General features: G+C 38.5%; 1 long non-coding RNA gene across 1 annotated transcript; it reads right to left on the bottom strand.

Moving 5' to 3' along the window:
* Positions 1–17,906: 17,906 nt before the first annotated feature.
* On the bottom strand, positions 17,907–20,379 carry LOC122194617 (uncharacterized). Its single transcript, XR_008224619.1, has 2 exons — positions 18,250–20,379; positions 17,907–18,146 (listed from the first exon to the last, which is right to left on the bottom strand). It is a non-coding gene; the product is annotated as an uncharacterized LOC122194617 (long non-coding RNA).
* Between the last annotated feature and the right edge of the window lie 1,803 nt (positions 20,380–22,182).

Raw genomic sequence — 22,182 nt, 5'->3', positions numbered from 1 at the left:
GGCAGTGGTGCGCCGTATTTCCACGGGGTGAAAGACCCCATTGTTGTCAGGCGATGGATTGCGGACATCGAGTCTGCACAGTTGACTAGCTTCTGCCCCGAGGGGTCGAAGGTGAGGTATGCCGCAGGGTGTTTACGAGACCGAGCTCGAGACTGGTGGGAGTCAGTGGGTGAGTCGTTGGGAGCCTCAGCGATCGAGGCTATGACTTGGTTGGATTTTGTGACCAGATTCAGGGCAGAGTTTGCACCGGCTGTCGAGCTTCAGCAGCTGGCTAAGGAGTTTTTGGACATGAGGCAGACGACGGAGACTGTGGCGGAGATCACCGCCAAGTTCCGGGAGAGGGCTTTGTTGGTGCCCCAGTATGCGGGTGACGAGGATATGAGGAGGACCTGTTATCATGATATGCTGCAGGCTGACATCCGGGAGCATGTTAGCTTTTCAGCTTGCCCTGCCCTGGAGTCCATGATTGCCAGGGCGAGGGAAAGGGAGATCGATTTAGAGCACATTCGGAAGAGGAAAGCAGAGGCGGGGCAGGTGATTGGGGCTTCAGGAAAGAAGCCCAGGGGATCAAATGGGAGGCCGAAAGGCCAAGGGGGACCTGGCCGCTGCAGGAAATGCGGCAGGACGCATGAGGGAGCATGTAGGATGGGATCAGCAGGCTGCTACAAGTGCGGCAAGGCAGGGCACTTTAGCAGGGATTGTACTACTCCTGTTTCGGCTATTCAGACTTCGGAGTTGTTGTGTTTCCACTGCAACCAGAGGGGCCACAATAAGGCCAATTGCCCCCAGTTGACAGCATCTGCGCCAGTAAAGACGCCAGCTCCAGCGACCTTGCGGATCACTGATGGCCGGCAAGGCAAGGCAGAGGCTCCGGTGGTGAGGAGCCGGGCATTTCAGCTGACTACCGAGGAGGCACGCGCCGCACCCGACGTGGTGACGGGTATGATTCTTTCCCTCTACTTTATTTTATGATGTTATGATATTGATATGTGCTCTGTGTGTATATGTATGCATTAGGATCATTCCATGTGAACGACATCCCAGTTCAAGTGTTGTTCGACTCGGGTGCCTCCCGATCATTTGTTTCCCTTGCGCTTAGCAAGAAGTTTCCTAAGTCTTCAGGCATATTGGATTGCCCTTTAGAGGTAGAGATTGCTGATGATCGATCGGTGCGAGCATCGATGGTGTTTCAGGATTGCGTATTGCGTTTGTTTGAGGAGCACTACTTGGTAGACTTGGTTCCCATTCCGTTGCACGGGAGCAAGGTGATTATAGGCATGGATTGGTTGAGACCTAATGGGGCAGTGATAGACTGCGGACAGCAGCTAGTGCGAGTCAGGACCCCAGGTGGGGGAGAGTTAGTGATTCACTGCGAGAGGCCACATTGCGGACCCACTATATGTTCAGCAGCGAGGGCTAGACGCTATCTTCAGCAGGGATGCGCAGGATATGTCGCATATGTGAGGGATACCCGAGAGGCGGGTAAGGCGACAGTGAGCGAGGTTCCGGTGGTTCGAGATTTCGCAGATGTTTTCCTAGAGGAGCTTCCTGGGATACCTCCAGAACGACAGGTGGAGTTCAGGATTGTCCTCGTTCCTGGTGCGGCTCTGATAGCCAAGGCACCGTATCGGTTGGCTCCTCCCGAGATGCAGGAGTTGTCTACGCAGCTGCAGGAGCTGCTAGACAAGGGATTTATTCGTCCGAGCAGTTCCCCCTGGGGAGCCCCGATCCTGTTTGTGAAGAAGAAGGATGGATCACACCGGATCTGCATAGACTACCGGGAGCTGAATAAGGTAACAGTGAAGAACCGTTACCCACTCCCGAGGATTGATGATCTCTTTGACCAGCTTTAGGGATCGTCTTGGTTTTCCAAGATCGATTTGCGTTCGAGATACCATCAGATGAGGGTCAGAGAGGAGGATGCACAGAAGACCGCGTTTCGGACGCGCTATGGCCATTATGAGTTCATGGTGATGCCGTTTGGGCTCACCAATTCTCCTGCCACGTTCATGGACCTCATGAACCGCGTGTGCAGACCGATGCTGGATTGGTCTGTGATAGTTTTTATTGACGACATCTTGGTTTATTCCAAGACACAGGAGGAGCATGAGGAGCACCTGAGAGAGGTATTGGAGACCCTGAGGAGGGAGAGCTTGTATGCCAAGTTCTCCAAGTGTGAGTTTTGGTTGCGCGAGGTGCAATTTCTCGGACACCTTGTCAACCAGAACGGGATTCTAGTCGACCCGGCCAAGGTCGAGGCCGTGATGAGATGGGAGGTTCCTAAGTCTCCATCCGAGATTCGGAGGTTCCTGGGATTAGCAGGCTACTATCGGAGATTCATTCAGGATTTCTCCAAGATAGTCGTACCCCTGACGCGGCTGACGAAGAAAGTCGTAGTCTTTCGGTGGGGACCGGAGCAGCAGGCTGCGTTTGAGACGCTGAGACGAAGATTGTGCGAGGCGCCAATCTTAGCCCTGCCAGAGGGCGTAGAGGATTTTGTGGTTTACTGTGACGCGTCCATTTCAGGGTTGGGCGCGGTACTGATGCAGAGGGGGCATGTCATTGCCTACGCTTCAAGGCAGCTCAAGCCTCACGAGGCGAACTACTCGACGCATGATTTGGAGTTGGGGGCGGTGGTTTTTCCCTCAATATTTGGCGGCATTACCTCTACGGGGTTCGATGTACCATCTACACGGACCACAAGAGTTTGAGGTACCTCATGGATCAGCCGAATATGAACATGAGGCAGCGTCGGTGGTTGGACGTGGTGAAGGAGTATGATTGTGAGATCCTTTACCACCCAGGGAAGGCCAAATGTGGTGGCCGATGCGCTTAGCCGCAAGGCGGCGCCGATCAGGGATATGTGTATGAGGATGACTGTGGTGACTCCCCTGTTGGAGCAGATCCGGGAGGCTCAACAGGAGGCTATGAAGGAGGAGCATCGGAAGAGTGAGCGAATAGTGGTTCACGTCACGTCTTTCGAATATGATAGCCGAGGACTATTGACTCTACTGTTGGATTAATGTCTAAGTCCATAACTATAATTGGTAAGACTTGACCCGACCCGGCATGGTCCATTTGGGTTGCATACCATCATGCACTTGGATAGACTATAATGAGAGAAATAAGACCCTTATGGTTGTTAATATATTATAAGTTCTAGTATATTAATAATAAGAATAATAAGATTATTTAATTAGTATTGATCAAGAATTAATCTAGGATTAATTAAGTGATCAAAAGAAGACTAATTAAATATATGGGTTGATTGTGTAAATCATCCATACTTGTATAGTGGGCTAATGCTCCATGGATAATCAAGTTGGGCTAAAACCCATAGGATGGTCCATGGATGCTCCATGGTGTATTTGTACCCATGGATCATGGAAATGAAAGGCCATGTCAATTAGGGTTTACATGGTGTAACCCTAACTATATAAGCATATTATTCTTGACCAAATCGGCGACTAGAATCATACTAGAGTGTGAAGTGAAAGGGCTAGCCGATTTCATGAGTTGTAGAATTCTCTCAAGCTATTCTAAGTGTTTTGATGATTGTGATTCCATTTGAGGTGTCACACTTGGGGCACTAGGCACTCAAGCTTCATGAAGACTTTCTACACCAAAGAGGTATGTATTCTATCTTGCTATAGTTATTGTTTTGTATGCTAGATTAGGATAATACCTTGGATGTTCTTATTTGCATGTATAATAGAGAAAACATAGATCCAAGGTATTTAGGGTTGCATGTACACTTAGGAGTGTTAGAATGCTCAAAACCCAACAGTGGTATCAGAGCCTAGGCTTGTTTTCTTGTTATACTTGCAAAACTGCTTGAAAAATCGAATTTCTTGTTGTCTGGTCATCAGACTCGGCGAGTCCATCAGGAGACTCGGCGAGTCCATGCCTAAAAAGTGATGAATTCGATCCAACTCGCCGAGTTGGTTCATGCACTCGACGAGTTGGACCCCCAGACAGCATAAACTCGACTTTTTTGGCTAGAAATGGACTAGGAACATTACCCTAAGTTGTTTTTGAACTTATAAACTTGTTTTTGATGTGGTAATGTTCATGCTAATCCATTTTCAAAGATAATTGTCAATAGATTCATGTTTTGTATTAGTTTAAGGTTTAGACTAATTACATGAAAAAGTTTGATTTGAATTATCTTGTTCTTATGAGTTGCTTAGATTAATAGAAAAGTTAATTGAAATAGTTGTTTTCAATCCATTTTAATCTAAGAGTTGAGTATAAAATGTGTTTGTGTAACTTGTCCTCAAGTTACATGAAGAGTCACATTAAAGACTCATAAAACTCATAAAAGAAAAATATGGTAACTTGTCCTCAACTTGTCCTCAATGGTTACAAAAATGAAGAGTCTTGTGTCATTGAATAATTTTTATGACTCCATAACTTGTCCTCAAGTTATGGAAGTTCAAGAGTCACTTCATTAAAAGAAAAATATGTAACCATAATTAAATCCATAAGTTATAAAATAAAGAAAAAGTTAGTTCTTTTATTAGTTTAAAGTCTTCCATAACTTGTCCTCAAGTTATGGAACTTGAAGAGTTTTTGGATTAAAACTACTTTAAACACATAAGTTATGGAATTAATTAGTTTTGAATAGTTTCAAAACTTACCCTCAAGTTTTGGAATTTGAAAAGTTTTCCTTATGAATACTTTAATTCCAAGTTAGCCCTTAGAATTTTAAAAGTTAAAATTCAACCCTTATACTTTATAATATTATAAGTTAATAATATATATATATATATATATATATATATATATATATATATATATATATATATATATATATATGTATAAGAGTAAAGTCAGTCTTACCGCTAGTACGCCTCATTCACGAAGCCGGTCTATAAGGTGGGTATAAGGTTGTTGCCTATAAAATGGCAACTTAATGGGTGTCCACTCTCACCCACCGGTTGCTTGACTGGTGGAGGGTCGTTAGCCGAACGGGTTTGACAAGACTAGAATTCTCCCTTCATTAAAAGTATTAATGATAATACTAAGTAACTAAACTCTTAATAATACCCAATCTTAGTTACTTAGGAAAAATGTGAATAAGGTGCTAACCCATGAAATTACACTTTACACTTTGTCTAAGTCGTTAGTGGAGCGTGTGTGGTTAACCGGCACACTAACTTGGACTTAACAAGGTAGGTAAAGGGTGACTTAATATTTATCATAGTATCGATGGAGCGTGTGTGGTTAACCGGCACATCGATTGAGGGGTAATTTATTAAGGGTACCAAGTAATTTGCATGGTTACTTCACACCTTGTTTTGTGATCCTCGGCATCCCAATCACAAAACCTGAAGGGCACACTCGAGATTGAAACATGCCTTTGAACAGTTCAATGAATCTCAAAGATCTAGGAGTTTCAAAACCAATTAAAACCTAATAATACATTTCGTTTATCTTGGTGGAAATTGGTGAATCGTCATTCACCTACCTTCAAATATTTTATAGCTTGGATTACGGCATACCTCTTCTAAGTTATAAAATAGTTTGTTGGGTCCTAGCCTTAATATTTCATATTGGGTGTCATATTAAGGACTTTAAATCAACTATCTTGAATATCTCCCAAAAGTTGTCTGGTTTAGGCACCTATGATCTTCCCAAATCTTTTGGAACAAGGTTTCCTAATGAAGATGATGTCCCATGGATATCATACTTCTTTCTCCTCCTCCAATTATTCTCCCCAACCCACAAGTTCTTGAAAAGTTTAAGGTCACTCAGGCCCTATTGGCAAGGCAAGGTCTAGGTGTGGTCACGTCTTGGAGATGTAGTCACATATTGACAAGTCGGGAGAGTTGGGTGTCAAAGTCTTGAGAAAGTCGGTGGTTCAATCACTTTCTAAGTCACATAGTGAGTTCCTTTGGGACACCTATGAAACAGACTATGACAGGACCCTTAATGATCTTATCTATTTGTTAAGATCAACTTCCTTAAAACTTGATGGACATTGACAATAGTGACACAGGAAATCCCGGAAAGCATTCTCTTCCCAATGGAAAGGGATCGGCCATAGTCAACTCGGTTGACCAAATGGTAAAGAGAAAAGCTAAGTCTGTGATAGTCCCGTGTACCATTATCAAAGGGTCCATATGTTTATATTGCCAAAGGAAGGGGCATTGGTCACGAAGCTGCCAAATTTACCTAAGGATGTTAAAGTCAATAAGTTTGACTCTACTTCAGATAAAGTCCACTATCTAACTCTGTTAAGTTTCTATTCTGAGATTCTTGATACATGATGTGATTGGGTCACATGGTGATGTTTAAGAATCAAAGAAAAGTGAAGAAACTTAAAGAAAGAATATGCTGAATCTGATCGCGTAGATGGATTTCTATCGCATAGCTTGAAAATCGGATTCTTGAGCTACTTCTTAGGAGTTATGATATTTTTTGCTTAGGAATAGATAACAACAAGTTTTCATATGGATTGTAAGAATTAGTTTTTCCCCAAAGTTTTAAAATAATAGAAAATTTTTTATTTTATTTATTTTAAAATATCCTTACAATGGCATTTGAGGAAAAATTGTTGCTTATAAGATTCCATTAACAGCAAGAGTGGAAATATGAAATTGATTCTTTCATTTGTGGTAATGTCTAAATTTACCAAATAAGGAAAGATTCTCATCAACCAAATTTCAGTTGGATCGGAACTTGGAATCATGCAAGTTGTATAGCATGATGAATGAGAACCTTCAAGTATTGGAAAATTAAGACTAATTACTTGTTCACATGGATGTGTGAGTCAAATGAAGGACTAAGGGATCGAGTACACATTCTTGTGCACTGATTAAGTCCACCACAAAAGTTTGATAAAACTATTCGTCATAGTTTACTAAAGCTCAGTAAATATGATTATACTTACAAGCTTAAGTGTAACTCTGAGACATTGGAAAAAGGTTCCAATGTATGACAGAGCGAATAAGAAGAATCAAATAAGGCAGAAGGATAAAAGTTTCTCAAATCTGAAAAGATGGGAGAGTACTTTAGTATCAGTTTTGTGATCATCTTAATGATTAAGAAACCATATCACAATTATTTCTCTAAGGGAATCTTAGTGCATGCTTATGACTAAGAAGAGGGATCTTGAATTGTTGAAGTGGTTAAATCAAGAAGATGAGTCATACTTCGTTCCAATACAAGTCTTAGAGTCATACTCCAAGATTGTAACTTGAGTGACATGTCTTAAAGAAGGTTTAAAACACTTATCAAATGTAAGAGTAAAAGTTTTCTACTCTTGTACATTTGAAATTGGTAAGTTGTGATGTTTTGGATAAAACAAAGACCAACTAAGGCCAATTATGTGAAGTGTTTGTCTTGATTAGAATCTTCACTATCTCTTGGATGTTTGACAAGGGAGTCTTATAGGTCAAGAGGACAGTGGGAGTCTTAAAGGTCTTGAAAGTCTCAGGAACTAATCAAGAATAGAACCTGAAGTTCTTCACAAGCACACGACTTGAGGTTTATAACCTATCATGTTGACATATTCTGTGCCCATTCCAGTTAAAGTTGGCTTTGCATATGAGTTCTTAGAGTTCTCAGTTTGTTGCATAACAACTTGGAAGCAATGGCAGGCCCTTGAGCTGCCAGGTGGCAAGAAGTTAAGATTGAGTTCAATCCATATGGTTTTGGATTTGTTATTATCTTTATCTTGTGATTATGGTTTGACAAATTCATATGGGTAGGAACTCATACACCATATAAATCTAAGTGTCATAAGGTTTCTCTCCGATTCATGAAAATGATGGTGAGGAAACACTTTCACTAAGTAGATTTTATCTAGATAGCAATTGTGATATTTGCATTCTCAAAGTTGTTAGTGGAGCGCGTGTGGTTAACCGGCACACTTATATGGACTTGTGAGAAGTGGCAAAAAGGTCTAACCATTATGATTACGACATACCTCTTCATAATTGTTTAGACTCACAAGTGTGCTATCTAAGGGAAGGTGTATGATTTTGATAAAGTCTTATCAAAACAATCTAGTATCAGAAATCTGAACTTTGGTAAGAAAGTCAATGAAGTATTGATTTCTAGAAGTCCAGCTGATTTCTGGATACATGTCAAAGCTAGTGGGAGCATAAGTGTTATGTTAATAATCATCATGTTAGTGGGAGCATGATAATTATGATAAGTATTGCAAGTTAGCAATGTTAATTATAGAAAAACAAAAGGTTCAATTAGGAAAGAGTTGTTTTGCTATAATTAAGGGAGAGGAAATTGTACTTCATCTCAAATCTATAAGCTTAGATCGTGAGGTTTTAATCATTTAGTCAAGGATATATATATATGAATTTCATGTTGGAATGGCTCAACATAAGGAAATTATGTATATGGGTCCATTATTTGCGTTCTAAAATTCGATTATGATTACGGCATCCCTTTTCATAATCTGAATTATGAGAACTTGGCAAATTGAAATGGAAATATTATAGCAAAAGACTGGTTTAGTCTTTATGTAAGACATCATGAATCGTGTCCCATATGCTTCGGATATAGGATCGATTACATGTGCTATATTCATCCGTTCTAAAATTTTCCAAAATGCCTGGGGCATTAAGAAGGGAAAAGGTTTAGAACTGGGTATGACTAAAAGGATTAAACAATTGTCGAGAACAATCTAAGGTTTACCAAAGATTGGTTGCTCAAGGACAGTTGGAAGTATAGTGATAATTCTGGAAGGACCATATTGACACAATCTGTAAGGAGGCAACTCTTGTTCAGAAGTGATAGTCAAAATGGAATCTGGAAATGTTTCAAAGTTAGTTTTTTCAATCTGTTTAAGATTAGGAAACTTAATGCAAGAAGGATGTTTCCAAGGAGCTGATCTCCTTTGGAATACTCTGTAATGATTGTTGGCAAGTCTTTCTGACTTTGTGCATAATCATTACAAGAGGATCAATGCATATAAGTTTAGAATCTGACAGATTCCCGTAAATGGCATGAATTTGGAATTCTTGCATTTGCAGTAAGGATTTGGGAGTGTGAAAAGAGAATCATTGAAGTTATGTTCAATGGATCTAGTTCACAAAGTAAAGATCATAGACAAACATAGTATGCATACTTGGTGTGTGGCATGACTAGTGTTTTGAAAAAAACATAGTGTACATGCTTGGAGCATGGGACAACTATTGTTTTTTAATTCAAGAATAAAGTTGATAGCTGAAACAGTATACAATGAATAATGTGTAATCATATGGTGATAAATAAAAGGTGTTTTATTTATGTTCATAGGGTTTGATACCATATTGGATTCAATTATTATTGTGTTTCACTTTGCATGTTTTGACTTCCCGAATAAACTAGGTTATTCTTTCTGAATGACTAAGTTATTCAAACCATCCATAGTCGGTCATATGTTGGAAGTAGATATGAATTAAGACTGCCATGGGTTGGCTTGTAGAGGTCTAAGGTGTTGGAAAAAGGGCTACAACACTCATGAGTGCTCATAAGTTCTGAGTATTGGATTCAACCCGCACTCATTGGAATCACTTCATGGATTTTATCACGAGTGATCATGAGACGATAATATATTATATTCTTCAAACCTAGAGATATGAGTTGTTACTATGAGTTGATAGTACATTGATTGCACGAAAAACGCATTTGGTAACTCGGTGTTATAAAACGTGCCTTTGTGTATGATTCAACAAGTAGTAGAACAAGCCATATGAGTCGAAGTTTATCCATTACTTTTACCTTCGGGATAAAAGCGATATCTGTGGGACCCTCGATGATTTGATGATGACAAATGGAAGTGCTCGGCCGGGCCAGGACTGATTTGATTTGTTCAATTAGTCAGTCGTCATAAATCGCAAATCGGGAAACAACAAATGGACAGAGAGAATGATTATAATCCATGTCTCAGTCCATATGATATCTAGAATGGAGGAATATATGATCCCTTATCTAATGGACAAGTCATTGACATAGGTCAGAATTCATCTACAAGGTCAGAGTTCGACAGAAGCTTGTGAGAGCTACGATTGCCAGTTGGTTCCTGAAGTCATACACAATAATAGTTTTAGACTTATCCAAGTGGGAGACTGTTGGATTAATGTCTAAGTCCATAACTATAATTGGTAAGACTTGACCCGACCCGGCATGGTCCATTTGGGTTGCATACCATCATGCACTTGGATAGACTATAATGAGAGAAATAAGACACTTATGGTTGTTAATATATTATAAGTTCTAGTATATTAATAATAAGAATAATAAGATTATTTAATTAGTATTGATCAAGAATTAATCTAGGATTAATTAAGTGATTAAAAGAAGACTAATTAAATATATGGGTTGATTGTGTAAATCATCCATACTTGTATAGTGGGCTAATGCTCCATGGATAATCATGTTGGGCTAAAACCCATAGGATGGTCCATGGATGCTCCATGGTGTATTTGTACCCATGGATCATGGAAATGAAAGGCCATGTCAATTAGGTTTTACATGGTGTAACCCTAACTATATAAGCATATTATTCTTGACCAAATCGGGGACTAGAATCATACTAGAGTGTGAAGTGAAAGGGCTAGCCGATTTCATGAGTTGTAGAATTCTCTCAAGCTATTCTAAGTGTTTTGATGATTGTGATTCCATTTGAGGTGTCACACTTGGGGCACTAGGCACTCAAGCTTCATGAAGACTTTCTACACCAAAGAGGTATGTATTCTATCTTGCTATAGTTATTGTTTTGTATGCTAGATTAGGATAATACCTTGGATGTTCTTATTTGCATGTATAATAGAGAAAACATAGATCCAAGGTATTTAGGGTTGCATGTACACTTAGGAGTGTTAGAATGCTCAAAACCCAACATCTACACCGTAGGGTGTGGGTGCCATATCACGGAGGCGTGCGCCAGATCTTGATGGAGGAGGCGTATAAATCTCGATTCTCTATTCATCCAGGGGCGACAAAGATGTATAGGGACCTTCGTCTAGATTATTGGTGGCCCTGCATGAAGCGGGATGTGGCTTGGTACGTCGAGCGGTGCTTGACCTGCAGGAAGGTCAAGGCCGAACATCAGAGACCGCATGGCAAGATGCAGCCGTTGGACATCCCGTTGTGGAAATGGGAAGATATCACGATGGATTTTATCACGAAGCTTCCCAGGACCGCACGTGGAGTAGATTCGATTTGGGTCATCGTGGATCGATTGACCAAGAGTGCTCATTTTATTCCAATTCAGGAGAGCATATCGGCCGAGAAATTGGCCAACATCTATATTAGGGAGATTGTGGCGCGGCACGGGGTGCCAGTATTGGTTATCTCGGACAGGGATGTGCATTTTACTTCCAGGTTTCATGACGAGTTGGGTACTCGTTTGCATTTCAGCACCGCCTTTCACCCGCAGACAGATGATCAGAGCGAGCGGACCATCCAGAATCTGGAAGATATGTTGCGGGCGTGCGTGCTAGACTTCGGTGGTAGCTGGGATACTTATCTTCCCTTGGCTGAGTTCTCATACGACAACAGCTACCACGCGAGTATTGACCATCCCCCATTCGAGATGTTGTATGGTCGGAGGTGCAGGATCCCGATATGCTGGGGTGAAGTTGGCCAGAGAGTCATGGGGAGCACCGAGGTGGTGCTCAAGACGACCGAGAGGATCCAGCAGGTTCGGAGCAGGCTTCAGACTGCTCAGAGTCGACAGAAAAGTTACGCTGACAAGCGTCGATCTGACTTGGAGTTCCAAGTCGGGGATATGGTTCTCCTGAAGGTGTCGCCTTGGAAAGGCGTCATTCGATTTAGGAAGCGGGGCAAGTTGGGCCCAAGATTTATTGGACCGTTCAGGTTTGTAGCCTGGGTGGGCAAGGTGGCGTATAGGCTGCATCTGCCAGTCGAGCTCAGCCAGATCCACAGCACTTTCCATGTTTCTCAGCAGCGGAAGTGCCTAGTGGACGATTCAGCAGTAGTGCCGATAGAGAATATACAGGTTGATGACAGCCTGAATTACATTGAGCGCCCAATCGCAATCCTCGACAGGAAGTCGAAAGATTTGAGGAACAAGCGAGTGGAACTCGTGAAGGTGCAATGGCAGCACCGGAAGGGATCGGAGTGGACTTGGGAGCCGGTGGAAGAGATGATGGAGCATTACCCCGAGCTGTTTCAGGATCAAGCAGCAGACTTCGAGGACGAAGTCTAAAATAAGTGGGGAGATTTGTAGCACCTGGTTCCTGGTATGTAAGATATATCTGAGTATTTTGTATTTTGGCCTTGGACTCGGCGAGTTGGAGGCCCGACTTGCCGAGTAGTGACGAGACTTGGGACGCGGTTAAGTTGGCGACTCGTCGAGTCCATATTATGGACTCGGCGAGTCCGCGTTGTCTGATGAAACCCTAATTTCCAAGGGTTTGCACCCTATTTAAACGACCATTTGCGCCCCAACTCCGCCCCCTTCACCCTCAGAAGCTCTCCATTCAGTATAACCCTTGTTCTTGTGCGTTTGAGGCTTTTTAGTGTGTTTCCTTGAAGATTTTGGGAAGAAAGAAGAGTAGATCAAGAGGAAGGGAAGGAATCCAAGCATCTCCGTGTTCTCTCAGTAATTTCTTGGAGGTATAACTCGTTTTCCCCCTGTTTCTATGCTTATTACTCCATTAAAGTCCTTTTTGAACCATGTCCCAAGCTTGGTGGTGCATTGTTGGTTGATGCAAGTTGTTAGCCTTTAGATCTAGACCCTTTTCAGTCCCTGGAGCTTGGATCTACTACCTTTATGGAGTCATATTGCACACAAGCCCTAGATCTACCCCTTTTGGTGCACTTTGAGCCTTAGAACCTTTATTGGTGATGATCTACACGTAAAGTTGGAAACTTTACGTGTGAACCAGGTCCTAGGAGCCTAGATCTATGGATAGCATAAGCTGGATTCAAGCAAAATCGACCATATAGAGACTGCATGGTAACAACTCGGCGAGTCGTTCATCTGACTCGGCGAGTCTGCTCGCGAGTCTCCGAGTTTCTCCCCTTTTCATTGTGTCGAGTAGAGTAGTGAGTCACAGGGTGTGACTCAGTGAGTTGGAAGCCGAACTCATCCATGAAGGAACTCGGCGAGTCATTGCCCTGACCCGGCGAGTTCAAGGCAATCTCCTTAGATCAAGATCAGACTCGGCGAATTGTTCATACAACTCGGCGAGTCACAGCATAAGTGTTCATCGGATGAAGATGAACTCGGTGAGTTGTTCATACAACTCGGCAAGTAGGATGAAGGACTTGAGCATCAGTTTGGAAGGAGAACTCGTCGAGTCAACGCCTAACTCGACGAGTAGAGACGGGATCCAGGTCAGTTGATTGGATAAGGACTCGGCGAGTCGGGGAGCCAACTCGGCGAGTCAGGTCAACTGAAAGTTGACTCTGGCTTTGACTTTTAACTTGATCAAGGGTAAAATGGTCAATTTACCTGAGGGTCAGTTAGCAGTGTTTAATTGAGTGTTTTGTAGGAATTATAGCCGGAGGATTTCCGGAGCAGCAGCAGCAGCAGTCAGTCAATTCCCACGCAGACCAGCAGCTATTTCGAGGTGAGTTTCCTTCCAGTAGGAACGGGTCTAAGGCACCAAGGCCGACCCGTGTAGACAAGGTGTTAGCACTAGAGTGTGGGCCGAGCCCGTATCTCTTGGTTTAGTTAAGTACGATATATGTGTCGGTGATAGAGTTGTCTATACTTGTTGTCTGTGTGATACTTGTATATTATGAGTTAGCGGTTGAGTGTGGGCAAGGCCCGTATCTCTCTGAGATTGGAGTGTGGGCTAGGCCCGTATCTCCCAGATAGTAGAGTGTGGGCGAGGCCCGTATCTCCCGGTTAGCGAAGTGTGGGCAGGGCCCGTATCTTCACGAGGGTGGGCGAGGCCCGTATCTCCCGGCTAGCGAAGTGTGGGCAGGGCCCGTATCTTCACGAGTGTGGGCGAGGCCCGTAACTCCTAGTTGAATGTTGTATGTTATATGCTTGCATGGTATGAGGTATTATGGGGGAACTCACTAAGCTTTGTGCTTACAGTTTACAGTTTTGGTTTCAGGTACCTCTTCATCGAAGGGGAAGGAGCTGGCGCGGTAACGGCACATCATACACACACACTGGTTTCCGCATTTACGAGATTTCTCTGGGAATTATACTCTGATATTTCGATTGGTTGTATGATATTGGCTTTTAGACATGGATTACATTGTGATGTGGTTTGGTCAAATAATGTTAATGTTTTCTAAAGTAATGTTTTAAAAACGAAATTTTTGGATGTGAAAATTGAGTCGTTACAAACCAAGTGGGCCACAAGAAGACCAACTTTCTGGAGTTGATGAGAGGGGCAATCAGGGAACATGCTCCAACCACTATGAGGATTAATGATGGTCGCAAGGGCAGAGTGGAGGTTCCTACGGTGAGGAGCCTAGCATTGGAGTCACAGACGAGGGGATCTGAGTTCCATTAGTTGACGTCTTAGGTATGTGTTGTATTCACTTCCTTCGTTCTCTTATTAAATTTGTTTATGATTGTATGATTGTGTGTGAGATTGATGTGTGCAAACTCACTTAGTTTTAAACCTACTTTTAATTATCAAATAACACACAAAAGGCTGTGAACCTATCAATTGTGGTATAGCTAAATAAGCAGGGTATCGATCACAGGGAACGGTAAATTAAAATTAAAAACTAATTTTATCTAAGTTAATTAATAAATAGGGGTTTTATCTAGTTTTACAAGACTAGAAACTTACTAACTATTACTAATTTAAGAACTAGAAAATAAAGACTTAACTAGATTCAATAATTGGAAAGGAACTTCTGTTTAGTTCAACTTAGTTGATTCTATGGTTGATTTCAAGGTAATGGTGCAATGGATTAATTCTTTCGTTGGTTACCAATTAAAGTGATTAGATTCGTATTCACTACCCTAATCCTTAGCAAATAAACTAACTTAAACAGTGGCCAATTGTCTAATTTAATTAAATTCACTAGATTAATTATTCGGGTTAAGTTAGACTTGCAATAATTAACTAATTTATTCTTTTAATTAACTTCTTGTTTGATGGTCATCTTACAAGCTTGCACATGGATTTACTCAATTTTCTTATTAATTCTAGTTTCATATTCATTAATCCTAGACATATGGCATAGTGATCACATAGCATATGATGTTAATAATCAATAAATGTTCATGATAATCAATTATCTTCACACACAAGGTTCTTTAGCAAGCTAAAATAACAAAAATTCACCAACTTAGAATTAATCCTACCAATCAATCAAACCATATTGTCAACTTTGTATCCCCAAACAGAAGTCTAAAGGTTTTAGCTCATAATTGAAGTAAATAACAGCAAACAAACAAAGTCAAATTGCTTAACCATAATGATAAAACAAAAGAATAAGTGGAATGATGAAATTTTGCCTCAATTACTCTCCGGGATTGAATTCTAGCTTCTTTTGTCGTCTTCTAGGGTTTTTCTGCCTTCTCAATCGCAGCTAAACTCTTCTAAATCGTTCCAGACTCCCCTTCCATCGTTCTGAGGAGTTATCTTTATATATACGAATCGACTCGTCGAGTCAAGTGGCGACTCGTCGAGTCCATCTCTCAGTCCCCGTATTGTGATAAGTCTTCGGGATCCCGAGTCATTATCTTCTCGATTCTTCAATCGGACTCGCCGAGTAGTCGACCCTACTCGCCGAGTAGGTGTTATTTTTGGTGTTTTTCTTCTTTATTCCATTTTTGATCTCTCAACCGCTTCTCCTGCTTCCTTCTGCTTCCGAGCTTCATTTTTGGACTGAAAATATAATTCGAACACTTTTAAGTACCTTTTGTCCATAAAATGCAATAATTTAGCTAATAAATGAATAAAAATCTATACTTAATATGAATTAAATATGCACATATCAGAGATGTTATATGTGGTTTATCTAAGTCTCCACCAGGAAATTAGAGCTCTCTTCATGATTGTCTAGACATTTTATCTTGAGAATCTTCATATGCTATTTTGCATACCGAGGACCGCGTTTAGGGATTTTGGGTGAGCCATTTTTGAATTTTGATGTGGGAGGCATCAACCATCAACAGAACAAGCTTAAGTAAGACAATATCAACAGTCGATCCGATCTTTGGTGGTATCAACAAGAATTCAAGGAATCTGCAAGGTGGGTATGTCGGGTTTGAATGCAGGATATGTAAAGGTTCTTCATGGTTTCAAGGCGATGAGGAATGGGTTTGATCATGGGTGTAAGGTCAGTAGTTGTCAAGTTTATGGGAATATTACAACTCATGTTGGTGAAAATTTGTCGCGAATGATAGGTATAAAGGATTGTTCGTAAAGCAAGTGACGGATGGGTATCTGTCAAATTCATGTCTTCTGGATGCAAGTGTGCTACTCGCATAAGGGGATTTAAGGAAAAGATATTGTAGAAATTGGTTGTCCTCACCTGGGACAACAAATTTAGAAGATAGGAGCTTTTGTATCGCTCAGGAGGGATGTCAGCTGATTGTTGACAGACTTTGAATCGGTTACTACTGTTGGGCATGGCCCATTGTATGTTTGATATGTATAGTATGACATATTTTGGGGAACTCACTAAGCTTTGTGCTTACAGTTTTATGTTTATGGTTTCAGGTATTTCCGGTACAATAGGGAAGGGCCAGACGTGAATGCACTGCATCCACCCATGTGTTTCACAACTTTATGATTTTGGGATTATACTCTGATTACTATTTTTACTCTATTATATTTTCAAATGATTGAAAATGCCAAATAGTGTTTATGGTTGAATTATAAATGAAAATTTTACCTTACAATTTTTGGGATGTTACAAGTTAAACTATAATAATAATAATAATAATAATAATAATAATAATAATAATAATAATAATAATATTATTATTATTATTATTATTATTATTATTATTATTATTATTATTATTATTATAAATTTAGATTAAAATTATATAAATGACAAAAAATCATATAAAGAGAAGGGTACACTGTTCGGTTTTCGGGTATCTATATAAGGCTTATTCATTTTTCGGGTTATTCGGTCCAAAAGGACCGAACTGAATATGAAAAGTCACATTTTTTCCCTTGCACAATTGCTTATTCGGTTTTTTGTTCTATCAATCATTACCCAAAATACCCACGTAATGTTTGATGTTTAACTTATATACTTATAGATAGATTTTTGGGTGTTTTGGATGTTTAATGTTTAGTGTGTAATATGTTGCTTAATAACTATATCTTAAGATTGTGGTGGTTGGATTTTACATTTTATACATCAAGAATAGTTAATCCATGTTACTCGTGTTTATTATAAGCTACAAAAGTCATACAAAATACAATATTTATAATAACATTGTAAATGTTATTTGGGTTATTCGACTCCTTAATCATCTTGTACATGTTATTTGGGTTATTCGGGCCAAAACCGAACCGAACCGAATAATACCCGAACCGAACCGAACCTGTATTACTTATTTGGTTCGGTTTTCGGTTCATACAATTACCCTTATTCGGTTTTCGGTTTATTCGGGTTCGGTTCGGTTCGGTTCCGACCCAAATAACATCCCTACTTAGGATACCTTTGTTCAAAAAGAGGGAAAGATACATATTATATATAAAAATATTTTCTAAAAACCAAATAATAAAAAAACAAAACTAATAATAATAATAATAATAATAATAATAATAACTAGATAGGAAACCCCGCTTCGCGGGGGTCGGATTCGCCACTAATATCAATAAAAAAACCGACTCAAGACATTATGTAAAAGATGGTGTCATCGTTTATTAGTCGTTCGTCATGGAAGTAGGATGCTATAGTTGGTTGACTATGAAAGTTTGATGCCTAAAAATGAAATAAAGTAGAAGTAAAATGAGATATATTCTCTTTTTAAAACACATATGTTGGATTCTTAAAGCTACACATATAAACAAAAACACATATTCAGAATTTAAGTATACATCTTTAATCACAAAAACAAAATGCTTATATCAAAACTTTACAATATGTGATCATGTTGTTTGGTTAGAAATAGAAAGACGTAAACAAATGGACAGAGGGTAGAATTGGGAGAACATCTATTGGTTTAACTTTACTTATATCAAATTGAAGATGTCATTGTGCAGCCCATCACCCCCATCATCCTGAAGATAAAGCAATATTTGACTTAGCATATAGTTACATAGGAAAGTTTGACTATTGACCAAATGTCTAAAATGCCCTTTATTTTGATTAATATATACATACATTGGTCACATATTTGAAACCTTTTTGATAAAGGTGGGAAGCTAGCTACTCATAACAATCAATCCTGAATTGCCTCAATCGTTTCAAGAATATCCATGATGTAGGAAAGCATGCCAAGTATAAAAACAAAATAAATAAACAGTAAGTAAAATTAAAACTGAATTTGAGATATTTGTAGTCAAATAAACTATATAACAAATGAAACAAATAGAAATGATAAATTTAGGAAACTTATGAACTGAAGTTCATATAAAAAGCGAGTATTGAAACTAATATTGAATCCAAAAGTTAAAGTAAAAGTAAAGTCACTTGATTTTGGAATTGAAAGATTGTACATTTTCTTCATATTTTGGAAAATATTGAGATAGAGACTGTGGGCGTTCATTCCAAAACTGAAGTTTTGAAATATTTTTCTTTGTTTGACTATTCTTTGCACACACAAAGCTAAGAAAAAAACTGTAAGTGTAGAAAAAGACATTTTTACCCTTGTTACATACACTTATAAATACATTGGTAATATAAATTTTGACAGACGAACCACTGATGTTGTGCAACAGTTGCATTGTGTCCAGCTTACGATTTGATTTGAGATTCCATGTAAGCATAGCATATGGCCCTACTCATCACAAACATTTTTCTTCATCAAAACACACAAAAGTATTTATACTAAGAACGCCTTTTTTAAGAGAGATTAAGGAATCAAATTTCAGATGAAATCCCACATGTCACACCATTAAAAAAATGTATAATTACATTATATATAATAATAACAGTAATATATAAAAGCTTTTTAAAAAACATGATTGTGTTTATGTTGCTCATTCAAGAGATTCCAGTTTTTTTTTTCAAAAACATGCTTGTGTTCCAGAACTTACTCCCCTGTCAACATAGACCTGCCCAAAACCACCCTTACTCAACTTCCTCTGGACCTTATATACATGAGAATTTCCCACTTGTACCCACATGAAAAGGGGAAAGTTAATCTCCAAGAAAGAGAAAAAAAGAATATCCTTTCGGGAACAGGATTTGTGTTGTCTTCTTCTTCTGAAACCATAGCTTTTATTTTTTTCATGAATCATTGAATGAAAATGAAGGATGGATTAATAAAGTTAATAAGTCATACCGTCCATGCTTGAAGCAAGCAAATTCCTAACATCTATAAAAAAAGATAGCTTTATGAGATGCACAATCGCCATTCTATCTGTTAATTCAATTATTTTTTAGGATATATACATATGATGGCCAAAAAAAAATATATACACATAGGTAATCGGAAATTATGTGTACCAAAAGGGGAAAACCGAATGTAATCCAAGCCCTAAATGACATTTAGAATGGAAAAACAAACATGGTTAATTTAAACAATCCACATTTGTTGAACAAATTTAAAAACATACTACTTTAAGCTATTACAAAGTAGAGGTTGAGTGAGATTAAACATTTGTAATCATGGAAAATTAATTATAGCAAATATGAAAAGGAGGGTCTGAGTGAGTAAGATGGGTGAGATTCACAGAAATCAGATGAATATTAGCATCAGTTTAAGCTATAATCTCACTTGAAATCTGAAATGTAGGATGCAATCAAGATGTCAATGTTATTCTAAGAAAATATGGATCAAACATCTTGACTTCATGACTGTATTTAAGAAAAAGACCCTAACATAATAAAAATATACCTAGTAATAGATGATAGACGACACCACCAACTCTTCCGGGTGGTGGCATCCATATGGGTGGGTGGTTGTTTAAGTACTTTCGTCGAACACTTGGCGTGCAATCTTTCAAACTCCACCTGAAGAATGGCAAACGAAATAAGATGAAGACATAAACAGATAAACGCAGAAGAAACAGGGGTAGAAGAATACATGGGAATGAAAGAAGAAAGCGATTGTGAGAAATTCAAGAAACCGACATCTAAAAACACAGAGAAATGATGAAGTGGAACACGTGGAAATGAAAGAGAAGAAACACATTGCACATTCCACCGACTAAACAGATTCCCAAACCCAATATCGAGGGTACCAAATAACAAAAAAAAAAGGGGGAAGAACTGACCGGTGGCGGTGGCGGTGGCGCAGGAGGAACGAAAATGAAAGCGGTGGAAGGAACTGGTGGTGTAATAAAGAACGAAGCAAGGCGTTTGGGATGGTGGGGCGGTGACTATGGTTGAGGCAGTAAAACCATGAACAATACCTGTGGTCAAGTATTGTAGCTAAGGAACAATAACTTTAATATATATATATATATATATATATATATATATATATATATATATATATATATATATATATATATATATATATATATATATAATGGATAGTGAATATCCAGTAAAATATAATAAATTTACAGTTATACAATTCCATAAAATATATATTTTTTGTGGATTGAATAATTGATTAATTTCTTAAGCGAAAATATTAGCTTTAATAAAATAAAAGACAACATAACAAAATACAAAAATAACAAAGTTAAATCAAATGATTTTATAAAAAACTCAAATTGGAAAAAATACATATAACATACCCAATAATAAAATAATATTCATCCCCTTTTAAAATATATCTTTTTTTGCCGACTTAAAAACATAATTTTTCGTTTATATTTTTTTCCTTCAACTCGAAAACAAAGGTACTCAATTTCTGTTCTATCCCTCGTTTTCTTTTTCTTTTCATTTCTTTTACTTTCTTTTCCATTCTTTATCATTAAACCATAAAGAATGCAACGTTGTTATCTAAACTTGTCCCCGTATCACGACACACATGCACTGTATGGTCCACCCTCATACAGGGCCGGTCCATTGATTTTTAATGCCCGGGGCGAGATTCTAAACTAATGCCTTTATTTATTTAAAAAATATTAAAAATGAAATAAATTTTACAATCAAACTAAAACAAGGTTATACAAACAAAAGTATACATAAAATTCATCTAAAACGATGCCTCCTTGCATTTTTTGAAGCAAAAACATCTATTATTTTATCATAATCAAGACTGCATAGGAATTGACTTTCAATACTCAAAATTGCTAATCCATTTAATCTTTCTTGACTCATGGTACTTCAAAGATATGACTTCAATAACTTTAATTTCGAAAAACTTCTTTCCGCGGAAGCAACTGTGACCGGTATCGTCAACAAAATCTTATATGCCACCAACACATTGGGAAACATGTCCATCTCCTTTGCAAACTCCATAATTTGAATAGCTGTCCAAGGAAGTTCACCTTTATATGTTTCATCCGGCAACATTTCCTACAAAACTTGTAACTCAATAAATAAATCTTTTCCATCAATATCAAGTTCCTCACCATTTGTCAAACTAGTTTCAAGTTTCTTACAACATTTTTTTAATTCATCATCAAGTAAAGATTTTAACTTTGAACCATCAAACAAAAATCCAAAAATGGATTCAAAATGTTGCATTTGCTCAAATCTACTTCTCAATTGAGTTAGAGCCATATCTACTATAACAATAAAATAATCAGTTCTAAATTTTTTTTGAGATGATTATTGTTCTCTTTCAGTATTTGGAACTTCATCAAATTGTTTTTTTCTACTATAAACACGTTTGATAGGAAATTTTGGTTCAACTCCAATATTTTCTGCTATGTTTTTAGCCTCATTAATAGTAGTTTCAAACCCATTTTCCCTATATTTTTCAAAATAATTAACTAATCCTTCTAAATTTTTTATTGCAACATCAAGAATCATATCTTTGGATTGTAATTTTTTACTTACCAAATTAATTCTAAATAAAATTTCATGTCATATCACTAAACTTAAAATAAATTCAAAATTAGAAAATTCACCATCTACTAATGATTACGCATCTCTACAAACCTTACAATCATCACTCACTTGAGCTAATTTTGTTAATGCTTCTTTTATTTGAAAAAGTTAAGTTTTTATTGCTTTAACACTTTCAATGTG

This window comes from Lactuca sativa, chromosome 6 (assembly GCF_002870075.4).
Source record: "Lactuca sativa cultivar Salinas chromosome 6, Lsat_Salinas_v11, whole genome shotgun sequence".
NCBI lineage: Eukaryota > Viridiplantae > Streptophyta > Magnoliopsida > Asterales > Asteraceae > Lactuca > Lactuca sativa.
This window is presented reverse-complemented; position numbering and strand designations above follow the sequence as displayed.